The sequence below is a fragment of the Elephas maximus genome, chromosome 1 (assembly GCF_024166365.1).
Source record: "Elephas maximus indicus isolate mEleMax1 chromosome 1, mEleMax1 primary haplotype, whole genome shotgun sequence".
Lineage (NCBI taxonomy): Eukaryota > Metazoa > Chordata > Mammalia > Proboscidea > Elephantidae > Elephas > Elephas maximus.
The window spans coordinates 95,803,623-95,823,180 of NC_064819.1; positions in this window are offsets into that span (position 1 = coordinate 95,803,623).

Genomic DNA, 19,558 nt, shown 5'->3' on the forward strand with positions numbered 1-19,558 from the left:
ATAAAAGTATAATAAAAACCTGGGTAATTACTTAAATTATATAGTGTTAAGCAACCTATGCAAGATTAAAAGGTTCCAATATGATAAATTTGTTTTATTTAAAAAAACAGATGTAAATGTTTTGGAAAAAAAAGACTAAAAAGAAATACACTGAAATGGTCATAATCATTTTTTTAAGATGGGGCAAGAAGAGATTACTTTGTCTTTTTACTAAATTTATAGACTTCTAATCTTCACTGAGCAGGTTTCACTGATATAATAAGAAAATATGTCTTAATTTTCATCATTTTTTTAAAATAATTAAGAATGTGATCCACTGCTTTTCTGCACTTGAATTTCAGAAATCCTCCAGCATCCAGTGGCCTAACTGAGAGGAAGCTGGATTCCTACAACAATGAGGCAGTGTTGCCATCAAAATACTCTGTTGTACATGATAGGTCACCTAAGAAGGTACTGTCCAATCCCTACTTACATTGTATGCCTGTGAAAGTTTCATTCTGGGCCAAGACTTAAGTCACAAAGAAGGCTCTATTACATAGCATCTGATATTTTCTTCCCAACACTGAAGATGGTAGACCACTTGGTCATTTCACTTCTCCCTTGACAGAAATCCCTATATTCTAGAGAGATCTGCAGTAACATTCAAATACTCTTACTAAGCGATCTGTGGTTTTTCATGTGGTATAATCCAGATTTCCAACCTCTAGTTCATATAGAATAGTAGGATTTCCAGTTTTTCACCCTTGCCTAAGAACTGGGGAGGCTAGAATACTATGACTTTCAGAGAAGTATTTACATGGAATTATCAAGAGGGTGACTAATAATTGACTTATACAGTCAATCAAGGAGTAAATTGGAATGTTGAGTACATAATGACGAAACCTAATGTCTTAGTCATCTAGTGCTGCTATAACAGAAATACCACAAGTGGATGGCTTTAACAAACAGAAGTTTATTCTCTCACAGTCCAGTAGTCTACAAGTCCGAATTCAGGGCACCGGCTACAGGGGAAGGCTTTCTGTCTCTGTCCGCTCTGGAGAAAGGTCCTTGTCATCAGTCTTCCCCTGGACTAGGAGCTTCTCTGAGCAGGAACCCCAGGCCCAAAGGACCCACTTTGCTCCTAGCACTGCTATCTTGGTGGTGTGATGTCCTCAACTCTCTGCTTGCTTCCCTTTCCTTTTATCTTATAAACGGTGGTACAGGCCAAATCCCAGGGAAACTCCCTTTACATTGAGTCAAGGATGTGACTTGAGCAAGGGTGTTATGTCCCACCCTAATCCTCTTTAACCACAAGCAGAGATTATGATGTGTAACACATAAAAAAAAAAAAAAAAAAAATGTTTTTTAACACATAGGAAAATCACAAAATGGAGGACAACCACACAATATTGGGATTCGTGGCCTAACCAAGTTGACACATATTTTGGGGGGACACAAATCAATCCATGGCACCTAAGCAATAAAGTTTCTTGTCTATTGGTGAGACTTGCATTTTACACCCTTAATTCTACATTAAGTGGCAAAAAGTACTAACAGTGTGCTGGCTAATTCCGAAATTCCAATGAGTGCAGTTACTCCAAGAATAATTTCAACAAATAATGTCCTTGTCTTGCCTCTAAGGAATGATTATATAAGAATCCAAAAAGGATTATTATTTTTATTAGGAAGAAATTTCCTCTGGTATGATTAAAAAAAAAAATGTATCTTTCTTTTTCTGTTGTTGCAGTTAGTTTTCAGATCATTCTCTTCCCATTTTTAAATTATTTCCAGCTACTGAAATATCCATGACATTGGAAGAAAAAGTAAATATTTCCTAGTATTTATCATGTTCCAGCAACTCAACTAGTTGATAATGTGAGTGATTATGTAATGTAGCCCTTCATTCTAGGGTTGAGGAAAGAGAAGCTCAAAAGAGTAAATCATTTGACCAAGCCATGGAGCAAGTGTCTCATGACTCTGAACACAATGCTCTTTCCTCTCTACCACATAACTATATCCATTAACTGAGATTCAGAGTACATATGATAAAGTGAAATATTGTTTTATATTGGGGGGTGTTGGAAGGGAAAACAGTAAATTCAAGCATGTGGAATTCATAGAACGAAGGTTCACTCAACTTTATTCTAGATATTCTGCTAATCTCAGATAAACTTATGTTTTTAATTCCTGGGCTTTGGATTTAGGCATAACTAGGATTTAATGCTAATACATATGCTAATAATTACTACCTTGGTCCACTTAAAAGCACTACTTATTAGTCTCCTATCTATTTATTAATTAATTTGACAAATTTTACTGAGTGCCTCTAACTGTTCTAGGTGCTAAAGATTTAGTAATTAAGAAAAATGCAAGTTCATTATGGTTAAATGAGACTCTAAATCTGGAAGTCTTGCCTGGTGAGAGAAAAAAAATCAGTACATGACGATATGATTTTCTCTCAAATTGTCTTGTGAGAATCAGGAGGTGAGATCATGAACTTTTTCACCATGTCCACCCTCCCACCACAGGTACTTGTGCATCGCTAGCAGGGAGAGTCTAGAGTTAAAGCCATTTCCTGCTCTTTGAAAACTGACCAGGGACCTCCCAAAGATGCATTAAAAATTTCGAGTACCTCCCCTCAAACGCTAAATACTTAGATCCTCACTCCCTAATCTGTTTCACAACTGCAAAATGTGGTCTTCTAGCACTCCACACAACCATATCTGTTTCCTTACATGAAAGGAGGTTGTCAGATGTTCATCTTACCACATGTTAATCATCCCATGGATCTACCACCTCCTCCCCAAGTCCTGGGGTCAGACCTTCTTAATAGATATGTCTGCTGGAGACAAGTGATGCTGCTTCATTCTCTATCCCCATTGGCTGATAAAAAGGTCTATTAAGGGATGTGGATTTCCACAGTGCTTCATTCTTCTTTCTTAAAATGCCTCAGTGTAAAAGCTGTAATGCCTTTCCAAAATGGAATTAAGTTTAACAGAGATGGATGAGAAAGATTTTGGGTTTGAGGACTGAACTTGTGGGAGTTGCCTTTAAAAAGACATAAGAGGAATTCCTTCCAAAAAGACTCATCATTTCTTTGTTGTCCAGTGACATTTCCTACAAGGCAAAGCCAACATGGTTCCCTAGACAGACACATCATGCCATCCCTCTGCAACTAAGACCCAAAAAATTAAGTATAGCAGATACAAACGACAATCCTGGAACCATAAGCATCAAATCAAGAAATAAAGAACAACATCAAACACTGAATGGATGAAGAAACTGACGGAAAACAGAGAATGAAGAGAGAAATGGAGTGGAGGTTCCCTGCCAACTAACATGGCACAGTATCACCATCTTGAAGCACAGCCAGCAACAGACAGGGAGTATAGGAAGATAACTTCTCGGCTCTCCCAACAGAAGTCAGAGCACCAGCCCCATATGCCACTCCCCCTTCCCACCAGCCTTCTTTGTGTCACCATCGCTAGACCATCTTTGGCTCAGTCTTATCACCACACTGGGCCTAAACTGCCCCTCCTCTCCACTTGACCAGTTACTGAACAGAGGGAAACAACCCCATGCCAGTCTCTATCCAACATCCCCACCTATCTGGTGACGGGCTGTGAAGGCTCCCACACCACTGGACCAACATCAGAAGCGAGACAGTGCCCACCTTGTCACCGTCAACCAATTTACCAAACTAGTGTACACCAAAGCAAGCTCACCCAACTTTCTGCTGCCCTGCCCACCTGGACAAGGTGGTGAGAGCTACCATACCCACAGATGAGCAAGCAGCAAAGCATACCTGGCCTACCCACCATAACATATCAAACAAAACAAAGAAGCAGGATGAAACATATGAACACACAGTCAATGAGTACAGAAAATAATATCTTAATGTCTCAGAGACAGCAGACAATATCAAAACATATAAAAAAAGCAGGACAAGGGCGGAGCCAAGATGGCGGACTAGGCAGACGCTACCTCGGATCCCTCTTACAACAAAGACACGGAAAAACAAGTGAATCGATCACATACATAACAATCTACGAACCCTGAACAACAAACACAGATTTAGAGACGGAGAATGAACTAATACGGGGAAGCAGCGATTGTTTCCAGAGCCTGGAGCCAGCGTACCAGTCAGGTACGGCACAAGCACAGAGAGCGGCTCCACCCCCCTGAACTAACCCCGGGAGGGGGACCAGCCGGTTCCATGGGCGGCGTGGGACGCAGCCGGTAGGAGAAGTTCCTGGGAGGCAGTGACTGGTATTGGAGCGGGGAGAACAGCGTCCCAGCCGGGACACTCGGTCACGGCACAAGCACGGGGACCTGCTCCACCCATCTGAACTAACCCTGGGAGGAGGCCCAACTGGTTCGGGGGCGGCACGGCCACACGGCTGGAGGGACGAGAAGTCCCCGAGAGGCAGCGACTGATTTTGGAGTCGAGAGTGCACCGTCCCAGTAGGGGAGCCTCGACGCTGGGCATGGGGCTGGAAGCAGAGGATCTGACCGTGACTCCAGCGGGCCAGACCCCCCGGGGGCAATCTCCACACAGCCAGCACACGTAGGCGACGCACCCCGCGGGAGTCTCAGATATAATAGTCATTCCAAGCAAGACAAGCAACTCTGGCTATATTCTGAGGTGCTACTCTCCTATCTCTCTGTTCCCTCCCCCACCCTCCCCAGGCGGCTTCATTAACATCTGAATAGCCTGAGCCAGAGGGAGAACTCTGATAGGGATCTGACTGCAGTTTTTTTTTAGCGGATTTTCTGGAAAAACTAGTTTCCCAGTGATGGCTCGGAGACAACAATCCATATCAAACCACTTAAAGAAGCAGACCATGACAGCTTCTCCAACCCCCCAAACAAAAGAATCAAAATCTTTCCCAAATGAAGATACAATCTTGGAATTATCAGATACAGAATATAAAAAACTAATTTACAGAATGCTTAATGATATCACAAATGAAATTAGGATAACTGCAGAAAAAGCCAAGGAACACACTGATAAAACTGTTGAAGAACTGATAAAACTGTTGAAGAACTCAAAAAGATTATTCAAGAACATACTGGAAAAATTAATAAGTTGCAAGAATCCATAGAGAGACAACATGTAGAAATCCAAAAGATTAACAATAAAATAACAGAATTAGACAACGCACTAGGAAGTCAGAGGAGCAGACTCGAGCAATTAGAATGCAGACTGGGACATCTGGAGGACCAGGGAATCAACACCAACATAGCTGAAAAAAAATCAGATAAAAGAATTAAAAAAAATGAAGAAACCCTAAGAATTATGTGGGACTCTATCAAGAAGGATAACCTGCGGGTGATTGGAGTCCCAGAACAGGGAGGGGGGAGAGAAAACACAGAGAGAATAGTTGAAGAACTCCTGACAGAAAACTTCCCTGACATCATGAAAGACGAAAGGATATCTATCCAAGATGCTCATCGAACCCCATTTAAGATTGATCCAGAAAGAAAAACACCAAGACATATTACCATCAAACTCACCAAAACCAAAGATAAACAGAAAATTTTAAAAGCAGCCAGGGAGAAAAGAAAGGTTTCCTTCAAGGGAGAATCAATAAGAATAAGTTCAGACTACTCAGCAGAAACCATGCAGGCAAGAAGGGAATGGGACGACATATACAGAACACTGAAGGAGAAAAACTGCCAGCCAAGGATCATATATCCAGCAAAACTCTCTCTGAAATATGAAGGCGAAATTAAGATATTTACAGACAAAGACAAGTTTAGAGAATTTGCAAAAACCAAACCAAAGCTACAAGAAATACTAAAGGATATTGTTTGGTCAGAGAACCAATAATATCAGATATCAGCACAACGCAAGGTCACAAAACAGAACGTCCTGATATCAACTCAAATAGGGAAATCACAAAAACAAATTAAGATTAATAAAAAAAAATACACATAACAGGGAATCATGGAAGTCAATAGGTAAAAGATCACAATAATCAAAAAGAGGGACTAAATACAGGAGGCATTCAACTGCCATATGGAGAGTGATACAAGGCGATATAGAACAATACAAGTTAGGTTTTTACTTAGAAAAATAGGGGTAAACAATAAAAAGGTAACCACAAAAAGGTATAACAACTGTATAACTCAAGATAAAAACCAAGAAAAACGTAACGACTCAACTAACATAAAGTCAAGCACTATGAAAATGAGGATCTCACAATTTACTAAGAAAAACGTCTCAGCACAAAAAAGTATGTGGAAAAATGAAATTGTCAACAACATACATAAAAAGGCATCAAAATGACAGCACTAAAAACTTATTTATCTATAATTACCCTGAATGTAAATGGACTAAATGCACCAATAAAGAGACAGAGAGTCACAGACTGGATAAAGAAACACGATCCATCTATATGCTGCCTACAAGAGACACACCTTAGACTTAGAGACACAAACAAACTACAACTCAAAGGATGGAAAAAAGTATATCAAGCAAACAATAAGCAAAAAAGAAGAGGAGTAGCAATATTAATTTCTGACAAAATAGACTTTAGACTTAAATCCACCACAAAGGATAAAGAAGGACACTATATAATGATAAAAGGGACAATTGATCAGGAAGACATAACCATATTAAATATTTATGCACCCAATGACAGGGCTGCAAGATACATAAATCAAATTTTAACAGAATTGAAAAGCGAGATAGATACCTCCACAATTATAGTAGGAGACTTCAACACACCACTTTCGGAGAAGGACAGGACATCCAGTAAGAAGCTCAACAGAGACACGGAAGATCTAATTACAACAATCAACCAACTTGACCTCATTGACTTATACAGAACTCTCCACCCAACTGCTGCAAAATATACTTTTTTTTCTAGCGCACATGGAACATTCTCTAGAATAGACCACATATTAGGTCATAAAACAAACTTTTGCAGAGTCCAAAACATCGAAATATTACAAAGCATCTTCTCAGACCACAAGGCAATAAAACTAGAGATCAATAACAGAAAAACTAGGGAAAAGAAATCAAATACTTGGAAAATGAACAACACCCTTCTGAAAAAAGACTGGGTTATAGAAGACATTAAGGAGGGAATAAGGAAATTCATAGAAAGCAATGAGAATGAAAATACTTCCTATCAAAACCTCTGGGACACAGCAAAAGCAGTGCTCAGAGGCCAATTTATATCAATAAATGCACACATACAAAAAGAAGAAAGAGCCAAAATCAGAGAACTGTCTCTACAACTTGAACAAATAGAAACTGAGCAACAAAAGAATCCATCAGGCACCAGAAGAAAACAAATAATAAAAATTAGAGCTGAACTAAATGAATTAGAGAACAGAAAAACAATTGAAAGAATTAACAAAGCCAAAAGCTGGTTCTTTGAAAAAATTAACAAAATTGATAAACCATTGGCTAGACTGACTAAAGAAATACAGGAAAAAAGCAGAACAAGACGGCTCCAGCAAGTGACAAAAATAAAGAATCAGATGGCCTTCTGGTAGAATAAAAGGCAGTGGAGCTACCTGATGTGGAATTCAAAAGACTAATGTTTAGGGCTTTCCAAGAGACTAGCAAAGAGGTCAAGGAAAACAGATAAAACCAAGAAAAAAATAGACAAAATCGTGGAAAACACAGCCAAAATCAAGAAACACACAGACAAAGCAACATTAGAATTCAGGAAAATAATACAAGAACAGATTGTCAGAATAAATAAACAATTAGAAATCATACAAAAACAGCAACTAAAAATCCAAAAGGTAAATGACAAAATTTCAGAAGTGGACAACTCTATTGAAACTTTTAGGAGCAAATCTGAAATAATGAAAGACAGAATCAGTGTGATTGAAGACAAATCCATGGATGCCACTTTGCAAAAAAATCAGAGAAAGGAATGAAGAAAACCTAAGAATTATGTGCATCACAATCAAGAGCAAAAATTTCTGCATGATTAGAGTTCCAGAACCAGGAGAGAAAATGGAAAACACAGAGAAGATGGTTGAAGATTTGCAGGCAGAAAACTTCCCAAATATTATGAAAGAAGAAAAGCTGACCATCCAAGAAGCTCAACCAACCCCATTTAGGGTAGACCCCAAAATGAAGGTACCAAGACATGTCGTAACCACACTTGCTAAAATCAAAGACAAACAAAGAAGCCTGAGAAAAACAAAGAGTCACTTATAAAGGGGGAACAATAAGACTAAGTTCTGATTACTCAGCAGAAACTATGCAGGCAAGAAGGCTATAGGATGACGTATATAAAACCTTCAAAGAAAAAAAACTCCCAACCAAGAATAATAGATCCTGCAAAATTCTGTCTCAGACACAATGGCAAACAAAGAAATTTACAGATAAACAGAAATGAAGGGAATTCATTTTTTTTAATTACAGGAAATATTAAAGGGAATTCTTCAGTTAGAGAACCAACAACATAGGACAACAACTGGAATCTAAAACACAGAACAGCATCAGCCAGATACCAGCCAAGGTAAAGAACTCTAAATAATAAAAGACAGCTAAATTAATTAAAATAGGGGAAAAAAAGACATCCATCTGTAAATGATGACAACATCAAAACAGTACAAGTGGGAATAAATAGTGTAAGTATATTGCTTTCAATTGATGAGGACGTCAAGGTGATATCGAGTAATAAAAGACTGGTTCAAACTTAGGAAGATAACGGTGAATTTCAAGGTAACCCCAAAGAAAGCCAGCAAACCTACTCATTAGAATAAAAAAGAAGAAAAACAAAGTCTCAGTAAACACAAAATCTACAGTAATGAGAGAAAAGAAAGTCCACAAAAAAAAAAAAAAAAGGAGCTCAGCACAGGAAAGTAACAACAAATAAAAATGTTAGCACTACAAAAAAAAAAAAAATGAAAGAAAGCACAACAATAGGACAGCAATAGACTCACACGTTTATGTATCAATAATCACACTGAATGTAAATGGCTTAAATGCATCTGTAAAGAGACAAAGAATGGCAGAATGGATGAAAAAGCACAACCCATCAATAAGCTGTCTAAAAGAGGCACACCTTGGAAACAAACACATAGATATATTAAGAATCAAAGGATGGAAAATATAAGTCAAGCAAACAGCAAACAAAAAAGGGCAGAAGTGGCAATACTAGTCTCAGATAAAATAGACTTTAAGGCAAAATAAACCAAAAAAGACTAGAAAGGACATTATATAATGATTAAAGGGACAATCTAGCAAGAAGACATAACCTTTATAATTATCTACACACCCAATGACAGGGCTCCAAAATACATAAAACAAACTCTAACAGCACTAAAAAGAGAAATAGATAGTTCAAGATAATTACAGAAGACTTCAACACACCACTCTCAGTAAGGGACAGAACATTTAGAAAGAAAATAAATAAAGATACGGAAGATCTAAATTCCAAAATCAACCAACTTGACATCATGGGCATTGTTATGGGTTGAATTATGTCCCTCAAATATGTGTGTCAGCTTGGCTAGGCCACGATTCCCAGGATTGGGTGATTGTCCACCATTTTGTCATCTGACGTGATTTTCCTGTGTGTTGTTAATCCCACCTCTGTGATGTTAATGAGGCTGGATTAAAGGCAGTTATTTTAATGAGGCAGGACTCAATCTACATATTTGTATCTTGAGTCAATTTCTTTTGAGATTTGAGAGAAGGAGTAGAGAAACAGGAAACTCATACCAATAAGAAAGCACCACCGGGAGCAGAGCGTGTCCTTTGGACTCAGGGTTCCTGTGCTGAAAAGCTCCTAGACCAGGGGAAGATGCATGACAGGGATCCTTCCCCAGAACTGATAGGGAGCGAAAACCTTCCCCTGGATCCCCTCTGAATTCAGACTTCTAAACTCCTAGACTGTGAGAGAATAAATTTCTGTTTATTCTTCACTTGTGCTATTTCTGTTATAGCAGCACTAGATAACTAAGACAGGCATATATAGAACCCTCCACCCAACAGCAGCAAAATATACATTCTTTTCCAATTCACATGGAACATCCTCTACAATAGACCCCATTTTAGGCCACAAAGCAACCCTCAGTAATAGAAGAAATCAAAAAGTAAATAAAAAATTCCTCGAATTAAATGAGAATGAAAACACAACATACCAAAACCTTTGGGACGCAGCAAAAGCAGCGTTAAGAGGTCAATTTATGGTAATAAATGCATACATAAAAAAAAAAGAGCCATAATCAAAATGTTAGCCCTGCAACTCAAACAGAAACAGTAAAAGAAACCCACCACCACCAGAAGAAAGGAAATATTAAAGATCAGAGCAGAAATAAATGAAATAGAGAAGAGAAAAACAATAGAATCAACAAGACCTAAAGTTGGTTCTTTGAAAAGATCAAGAAAATTGACAAACCACTGGCCAAACTCACAAAAGAAAAACAGGAAAGGAAGCAAATATCCTGAATAAGAAATGAGATAGGCAGTATCAAAACAGACCCAAATGAAATAAAAAGGATCGTAACAGAATACTATGAAAAAAATTAGAAAATACCATAGGAAATGGACTGTTTCTAGAAACACACTACTTAAACTAACACAAATTGAGATAGAAAATCTGAACAGGTCCATAACAAGAGAAGAGATTGAAGAGGCAATTAAAAAAAAAAAGGAAAGAAACAGAAAAACAGCCATGGCCCAGATGGCTTCACTAGAGAATTCCACCAAACATTCAGAGAAGAGTTCACCCTAGTACTACTCAAACTATTTCAGAGGATAGAAAAGGAAGGGATACTCCCAGATTTATTCTATGAAGCCAGCATAACCCTGATACCAAAGCCAGGAAAAGATTCCTCAAAAAGAGAAAATTACAGACCATTATCTCTTGTGAATATAGATGCAAAACTTCTCAACAAAATTCTGCCCAATAGAATTAAACATCATATTAAAAACATAATAATAATACACCATGATCAAGTGGGGTTCATACCAGGTGAGCAAGGATGATTCAATATTAGAAAAATCGGTCAATGTAATCCGCCACATAATAGAACAGAAGAAAAGAATCACATGATCATCTCGATCAACACAGAAAGGCCATTTGATAAAGTCTGACACCACTCCTGATAAAAATTTTCAATAAAATAAGAATAGAAAGGAGATTCCTCAACATGATAAAGGGCATCTATATAAAACCAACAGTTATCATCATACTTAATGAATGAAAGCATTCCCCCTGACAACAGGAATAAGACAAGGATGTCTTTTAACACCATTCCTATTTAACATTTTGCTGGAAGTCCTACCTAGAGCAATAAGACAAGAAAAAGAAATAAAGGGCATCAAAATTGGAAAGGAAGAAGCAAAACTCTTCTTATTTGCAGATAATATGATCCTATACATGGAGAACTCCAAGATTCCACCAGAAAACTATTGGAAATAATAGGAAAACTTAGCAGAGTAGCAGGATATAAGATTAACCTAAAAAATCAGTTGAATTCCTATGCCCCAATGAAGAGAACTTCAAAAAGAAAATCAAGAAAATACTATTCATAATAGCCCCCAAAAAGATAAAATACTTATGAAAAATCTAACCAGGGACATAAAAGACTTACACAAAGAAAACTACAAAACACTATTGCAAGAAACCAAAAGAGACCTACATAAGTGGAAAAACATACAACGCACACGGATAGGAAGTCTCAACGCTGTGAAATGTCAATCCTACCCAAAGCAATCAACAGATACAATGCAATCCCAATCCAAATATCAACAGCATTCTTTACCAAGATGGAGAAACTAATCACCAACTTTATGTTGAAAAGAAAGAGGCCCTGGATAAGTAAAGCATTATTGAAGAAAAAGGACAAAGTAGGAGGCCTCACACTACCTGACCTCGAAACCTACTACACAGCCACGGTAGTCAAAATAGCCTGGTACTGGTACAACAAGAGACACCTAGACCAGTGGAACAGAATTGAGAACCCAGATGTAAATCCATCCACCTATAGTCAGCTAACCTTTAAGAAAGGACCAAAGCCCATTAAACGGGGAAATGACAGTCTTTTTAAAAAATGGTACTGGCAAAGCTGGATGTCCATATGTAAAAAAAAATTAAACAGGACCCATACCCCACACTATACACAAAAACTAACTCAAAATGGATCAAAGATTTAAATATAAAACTTAAATGATAAATATTGTTGAAGAAAAGATAGGGACAATGCAGAGGCCCTCATACATGGCATAAATTCAGTACAAACATAACTAACAAGGCACAAACACCAGAAGATAAACTAGGTAACTAGGAACTCCTAAAAATTCAACACTAAAGTTCATCAAAAGACTTCACCAAAAGTGTAAAGAGAAAACCTACATACGGGAGAACTTTTTGGCCATGACATATCTGACAAGTGTCTAATCTCTAAAATCTATAAAGTAACACCTCAATAACAAAAAACCAAATAATCCAATTAAAAATAGGCAAAGGATATGAACAGACAATTCACCAAAGAAGACCTTCAGGTGGGTAACAGACACATGAGGAAATGCTCACGGTCAGGAGTCATTAGAGAAATGTAAATCCAAACTACAATGAGATACCATCTCACCCCACTGCACAAATAAATTAAAAAAAAAAAAACAGAACATAACAAATGTTAGAGAGATTGCGGGGAGACTGGAACTCTTATGTACTGCTGGTGGGAATGTAAATGGGTTCAACCTCTGTGGTTAAAGATATGTCGCCTCCTTAAAAAGCTAGAAATAGAAATATCATGTTGTTGTTCTTGGGTGCTGTGGAGTCGATTTCAACTCATAGCAACCACATGTGCAAAAGACCAAAAATACTGCCCGGTTCTGCACCATCCGCACAATCGTTTTTATGCTTGAGACCCTTGTTGCAGCCACTATGTCAATCCAACTCCTTAAGGGTCTTCCTCTCTTTCCCTGATCCTCTACTTCACTAAGCATGATCTTCTTCTCCGTATAATCCAGTAATCCCACTCCAAGAATACATCCTACAGAAATAAGAGCCATCACATGAACAGACATATGCACACCCATATTCATCGCAGCATTATTCACAACAGCAAAACGATAGAAATAACCTAAATGCACATCAAAAAATGAATGGATAAAGAAATAATGATACATACATACAATGGAATACTACGCAACAATAAAGAACAATGATGAATCTGAGAAACATCTCAAAACATGGATGAATCTATGCTGAGTGAAATAAGTCAGTCACAAAAGGACAAATATTGTATGAGACCACCATTATAAGAACTCAAGAAAAGGTGTACGCAAAGAAAGAAATAATCTTTGATGGTTACGAGGGACGGGAAGGTGGGGGAGGGGAAATCACTAACTAGATAGTAGACAAGTGTTAACTTTGGTGAAAGGAAAGACAACACGCAATATAGGGGAAATTAGCACCATTTGACCAAGGCAAAGCCATAGAAGCTTCCTAAATATATCCAAACACCTTAAGGGGCCAAGTTACTGGGGTTGATGGTCTCAAGAGACATCTAGATCAACAGGCATAAGACAGTTGATAAAGAAAGCTTTCTACATCATACTTTGTTGAGTGGTATCTGGGATCTTAAAATCTCGGGAGCAGCCATCTAAAATGCGTCTATTGGTCCCATCCCATTGGAGCAAAGGACAATGAAGAAAACCAAACATAAAGGAAAATCTCAGTTCAAAGGACCAATGAACCACAGTGTCCACCAGCCTGAGCCCAGAAGAACTACATGGTGCCCAGCTACCATTACCAACCACTCTGATAACAATAGAGGGCCCCAAGCAGAGTAGGAGGAAAATGTAAAATGAAATTCGAATTTACAAAAAAAAGATCAGACTTACTTGTCTGACAGAGACTGGAGAAACCCCTAAGACTATGGCCCCCAGACACCCTGCTAACTCAGAACTGAAGCTACTCCCCAAGTCCAGCTTTCAGCCAAAGATTAGACAGGCCTAGAAAACTAACAAAACACATGAGGAACCTGCTTTCTTAGCTGAATCAAGTATAGGAACCCAAATGGGCAACACCTGCCCAAAAGGAAAGAGGAGAAGGCAGGAAGGGACAGGAAACTAGGACGAATAGACAAGGGTGTAAAGGGAAAGGGGGAGAGTGCTGACACATTTTGGGGATTGCAATGTCACAAAACAATTGGTGTGTAAATTTTTGAATGAGAAATTGATTTGTGCTGTAACTTTCACCTAAAACACAATTTAAAAAATGACATCTCTGAGTTCAATGATGGGAATAATGAAAGTGCTCCATAAATCCAAACTCTCCATTCTGTCACTTCCTAGCTTGTAACTATATTTGTGTTACCAAAAAAACAGTTTCCTGGCTGAGTTCCCTTTCTACATGCAACTATACAATTCTTTTCCCTTTGCTAATATGGTTTCACTCTGCATATCCCTCCCATTTCTTAAGAAGGACTTCCGCTCACATCAGACAGGACTTCTCTCTAATCACCACTTTCTGCCCTCATCATCTATTGTCCCTGCCTGTAATTTCATTATTGTTTATTTGCCCCTTCTTTTGCCCTAATCAATCTGAAACATACTCTTTTTCTCCTTTTGGGAAATCTTATGTTCTCACCACACTGAGAACTCTAATCTTTAATTTTTAATGTACTCATAGGTTGGTACAACATCTTAAAAATTTGTCTTCTTTTGAAAACTACAGTCCCCACCAATTTGTGTTTCCATTGTACTTCATAAACAAATCTATTGTAGCTCCTGTTGCACTGTGTAACAGCAATTTTATGTAGGCTCTGAACTCCTAGGACACAAGATCTGGAAATCCCATTAATTTGTGTAATGCCAGCACCTTGAAGAATGCTTTTGTACAATAGAAGCACTAATACATTTTAATCAATTTTTATTCCCCAAAAAGAATAAATACTTTTTCTTTGTGAACTTAGGATGTATTTCCCTTATTCCCACTATCACCTCCGAAAGTGGTGTAAAATGTTATTTGCAGAGTTCTTATGAAGATTAAAGGAGATAATTGGAAAATGCCTAAGCAAGACCTATAACTACTGATTTCATTTCCCAACATTGTCCCTGCACTTTCCTGTGATAACCAGCAGGTGGGTAGATGACCCTCAACCAATCTCTGTCTCCCTGTCTCTTTCTTCAATCTCCCCCATCTGCATCAAAGAGATTAATTTTCAGCCAGCAATGAAAAAAAACAGATACTAGCAATTTCGTTTCCATTTAATTCTGGTCAGAAGCTTCCCAACGACACCTGAAAAGAAACAAGTATTCTTATTCCAGCATTCATCAACCATCCAAGCAATGCTTCAAAACTGGAAAGGGGAGAGTTCTTGACAACCCACATAGCCACATCCTGTTTCTTTCCACAACTCCAGGTATTTGACCATCTCCACGTGACTCATAATCTGCCGCTTCCCCACCTTCTCTCAGGGGCTTGGAACTAGACTAATGTCAGTGCTAATGCTATAGAATTATTTGCTGGAGACAAATGATGTTACTTTACTCCTTGGTTGTGTACAAAGGCAGCTGATTTCCATAAAGGCCTTTGTCCAGCAAGTTGACCTGCTTCAGCCTAAAAGACAGAGCCTAGGGCTCAGGATAGAAAGGCAACATGGTGTTCAAGGACAGAGTCTTTGGATGCTACTTCTGCAAGAAGAAAAGAGACAGCTGTAAAAAGCTCCACATTTTCTTTCACTACTCATCCAATAGTACCTTGCATAATTTTTGGAAGGTACAAGACACTCAGTAATATTAGCCCTCTAGTCTTACTGTCACCTCCCTAATCTCGAAGCTGTTCCTATAACCATGGGACACCTGGGTTACCAACAGTTCGTATTGCTGCTTTGCTTTAGCATATGTCAATTTAGTAAAGAAGTAACTGCTCCACCCAGCACCCAAGGCCCTTACTACAAGTAGGTTGTCTCTGTTCTTTAATGTGGGTGTTCACTCCAGTCAGCAGGTCTTCTCCCTAATCCACCTCCTCTTCCGACTCCACCCAGTACTGCTCTTACTCATGTGGCTCATGACTGTTCTTTTCCCCTGCTGTCCCTCTGAATCATATCTTCCTTCTAGGCTGGTTCAGGTCTCACTTCTGCAAATGAACTATATTTTCCAGTTTCCTGTAAATACTCCAACCTACGTGCACAGCCCTCTTCTCTGCTATTTGTTACTTTTAAATTAATACCCATTTGTGCTTTCATTGTAATTTAGACACATCTAGATTTATTCTCAGTATATTGTTTATTAAATCAACAGCTATTAACGATTACTCTGAACTAGGTATTATTCTAGGAACTGAGAGAAGTGTGCACCAAGGATATAAAGTCTCTGACTCATGGAGTTCGTGCTCTATGCATGTTTCTTTCTGTCCTAGTGGATATTGATCTTCACGAGATCTTCATCCTGGTGTTCTCAGCCCCTAGCGCATTCTTTGGAACCTAGCAAGTGTTCAATAACTGTTCCCCTTTCAATTTCACTCCATGGTTCTGTGGTCCACATAGCACTTATAATCTTGGACATTTCTAGATGATCAATTAAAATGTGCTGTTTAATTGATATCTTGCATGAAGAGGAAAGTGAGATGACCCTTAAGGGACATTTTCCTTTTCTGACTTTGAAAGTGATGATTAGGAAGGTAATCTCTGCCATGTCACTCTCACCCCACCCCTTTGATTTTGCACATTTGTTTAGCAACTTCCTAAAGAAGCCTCCTACCAACTGATTCCAAAATCAAAAACAGTGAAATCTTTAATTTACAGAAAAGAATACTTTACTGACCAAAAATTTTGACAAGTATTAGACCTGTATATTAGAAAATACTGAACTTATAATCATCAATCAAAGAAATATTCCTTGGGCCCTTTGAGTATCCTTTATTCACTCCTCTTCTTCAATTTTAATATAATCAAAAAAGCATTCATCAACACCTGTGCTGCTGTCTCTCAGATTTACCTGCCCCTTTCCCTTCTGCGATTTCCAAAATATCTCAGGGATGTTTCTCTGTCGTCATTTTTTCTCTTTTTCCTAGCCACAAATATTGGAGCCCAGGCAGGTGAGAGGCTCTTAGTATCAGCATTACACACTCCTTTTAGGTTCTCCTCAGGAGCTCTGAGTACATGCCATGGCACTCATCGGTCTTTCCTGGTCATTTCTCAGTGTCCCTAATTAAATCCTTTATGCTTGTAACTACTGGATAATCATTAATCATTTTCTTTATGATTATTTTTGAATCCTATTTTAAGACTCTTTTTCTACTTCAAGGTCATGAAGATATTCTGTAATCTTTTAGAAGTTTTATTCTAATTTTTTATGTAGAGATATACATGGAATTATTTTTTGTGTATCATGTCAGACAGTTGTCAAAATTCCTTTTTTTCCCGTAAAGATATCCCAATGATCCAGCAACATTTATTGACAAGACCATCCTTTCCTGGCTGCTCAACTGAAAACAATGAGATCACAAAAGAGAGCATACTGTATGATTCAATTCATATAATGTTGCTAGTCATATGAAGGGATGACTATTAGGTTGTAAAGGTACACAGAAGAGCAAGGAAGTAATTGCTATACAAGTCTGGATGGTGGGGTATCTCGGGGTGGGCGGGGGAGGCAGAGGAGTGTGGATAGGAAGGAGCATGGGAAGGGCTCCTGGGGTGTTGTCCCGGTGCTCTGTTTCTTGATCTGGATGGTGCTTCCATGGATGGTAGCATGATAATGATCTGTGAAGTAGTACATTTATGGTTTACAATTTTTCTACATGTGTGTTCTATTTCACAACAAAGTGTTAAAAATATGTTTAATTTCCTGACCAGTCCCTAGTTATCAGTATTTATTGACTACTACAAAGCTATCAGCATATTTCAAGTCTCTGGGGATGTAGCAGTTAACTGAAAACATAGTAATACAATACGACCATTGCAAGGCTATGGTGAGAATTCAGTGAAAGAAAGTATCTGGAAGGGCATAACTCAATGCCTGGCAGAGAATAAGCAATAATACATTATTTGATTTCCCTTAGTTTTTCCCATGACAATCAGAGTTGGGATTATACATCTCTTTGATGACAGGAATAACGTAGAAATAGCAGCATCTTAACTTTTTATTTTTACTTTTAGTCGTAGCCAGGGACTTCCCATAGAAGCATGCTAAGTCAGACATCATGTCTCTGATCAGCCTACATGCCTAGCTCTTCCATTCTGCCCTCCACATTTTACCTCACTCTGCAAAGTGCAGTTGCCAAGCTAACCACCTAACCAAGTCTAAATTCAATGCACTAGAGGAAGCTTTCATCCTTTTTTTCTTCATCTAACTTAGTCATCATGCCCTCCCCTACCTTCTCCCCAAGACTTTAGGTAAGACCTTCTGAGTAAATGTATCTGCTAGAGACAAGTGATGTTACCTCACTCTTTATCCTCATTGGTTATAGGAAAAAGAAAAAGTTATCTGAAAAGGGATGGAATTTCCAGTAAAGCTCTCTTTTGCCTCCAAAGTGGCTCACCTAGAAAGAAAGAAAAACTACAAGGCTGGTATGAGGACTGGGCCTCTGGTTGCTACCTTTAAAAGGAAAGCAAACACATTTCTTCTAAATACCTCATGTTCTTCCCTTATTCATCAAATACCAGTTTCAAATGTACATCTCGGAACCCAAAAGGTGCACAGTAAATATCCACCTTCCATTCCTATTGTTACCACTCTAATCTGTATGCCCAACCCCTTATAACTACCCTTGGATTGCTTGAAGTTTCCATAGTTAATGTTGTTTTCAGTTGTCATTCCCATCTTTCTAGATGTATCATTTTTGCCAATTTTTCAATGCCTTTACGAGCATAGTTCAACTCTGTATACCCATTCTGATCCCCCACCACTATTTAAGAAGAAATTCCAGTTCCAGTCAAACAGGACTCCTTTCTACCACCTCCAGACCGCACCCTATAGGCCCTCATGTGTTTTTCATTACTGTTCTTTTTCCGGCTGGTCTCTTACCAGCCTGAAACATAACCCCTTCCTCTAAATTCTCAGTCTCACTTCCTCTGGGAACTCACATCTATACGTATAAATGTTTCCTTTTGTTGTAAATATAGGTTTGTAACTAAGCTTAACCATTTTGTTCCGTCTTTAAAATTAATGGCATCAATATGTGTTTTAATTTTTTTTAGATGCATCTATCGTAGTTCTTGCCACGTTGTTTTACGTTAATTTTCTACATCTGTCTTTAATGAGGGCTCTGGTTTCCTAAAAAGCAGGAACTAAAATCATATGGACCGTTGTATTCTTGCATTAGAAGACTCCTTTGCACGTAGGAAGCACTTAAACTTTTTGTGAATTGAATATCCCCAACTAGATTGTATTATGTAGATATATAAATTGTGGCTTCTCAGTCAAAACAGTAAATGGCAAATGACTAAAATCGTTGCATTAAAATTATGAGAAATAGACATCAAGAATATTTTTCTGTGTGAGGGTATTAGATTCAGAAATACTCAAGGAAGATACAATTCCTTCCACAAAACTCTTTTCACCAAATTACTGTTCACTGCTGCCGTCCTGTGTGGCTCCAACAACAACTTCTGCTCTGTGGAAATGAATAATCATTTCTTC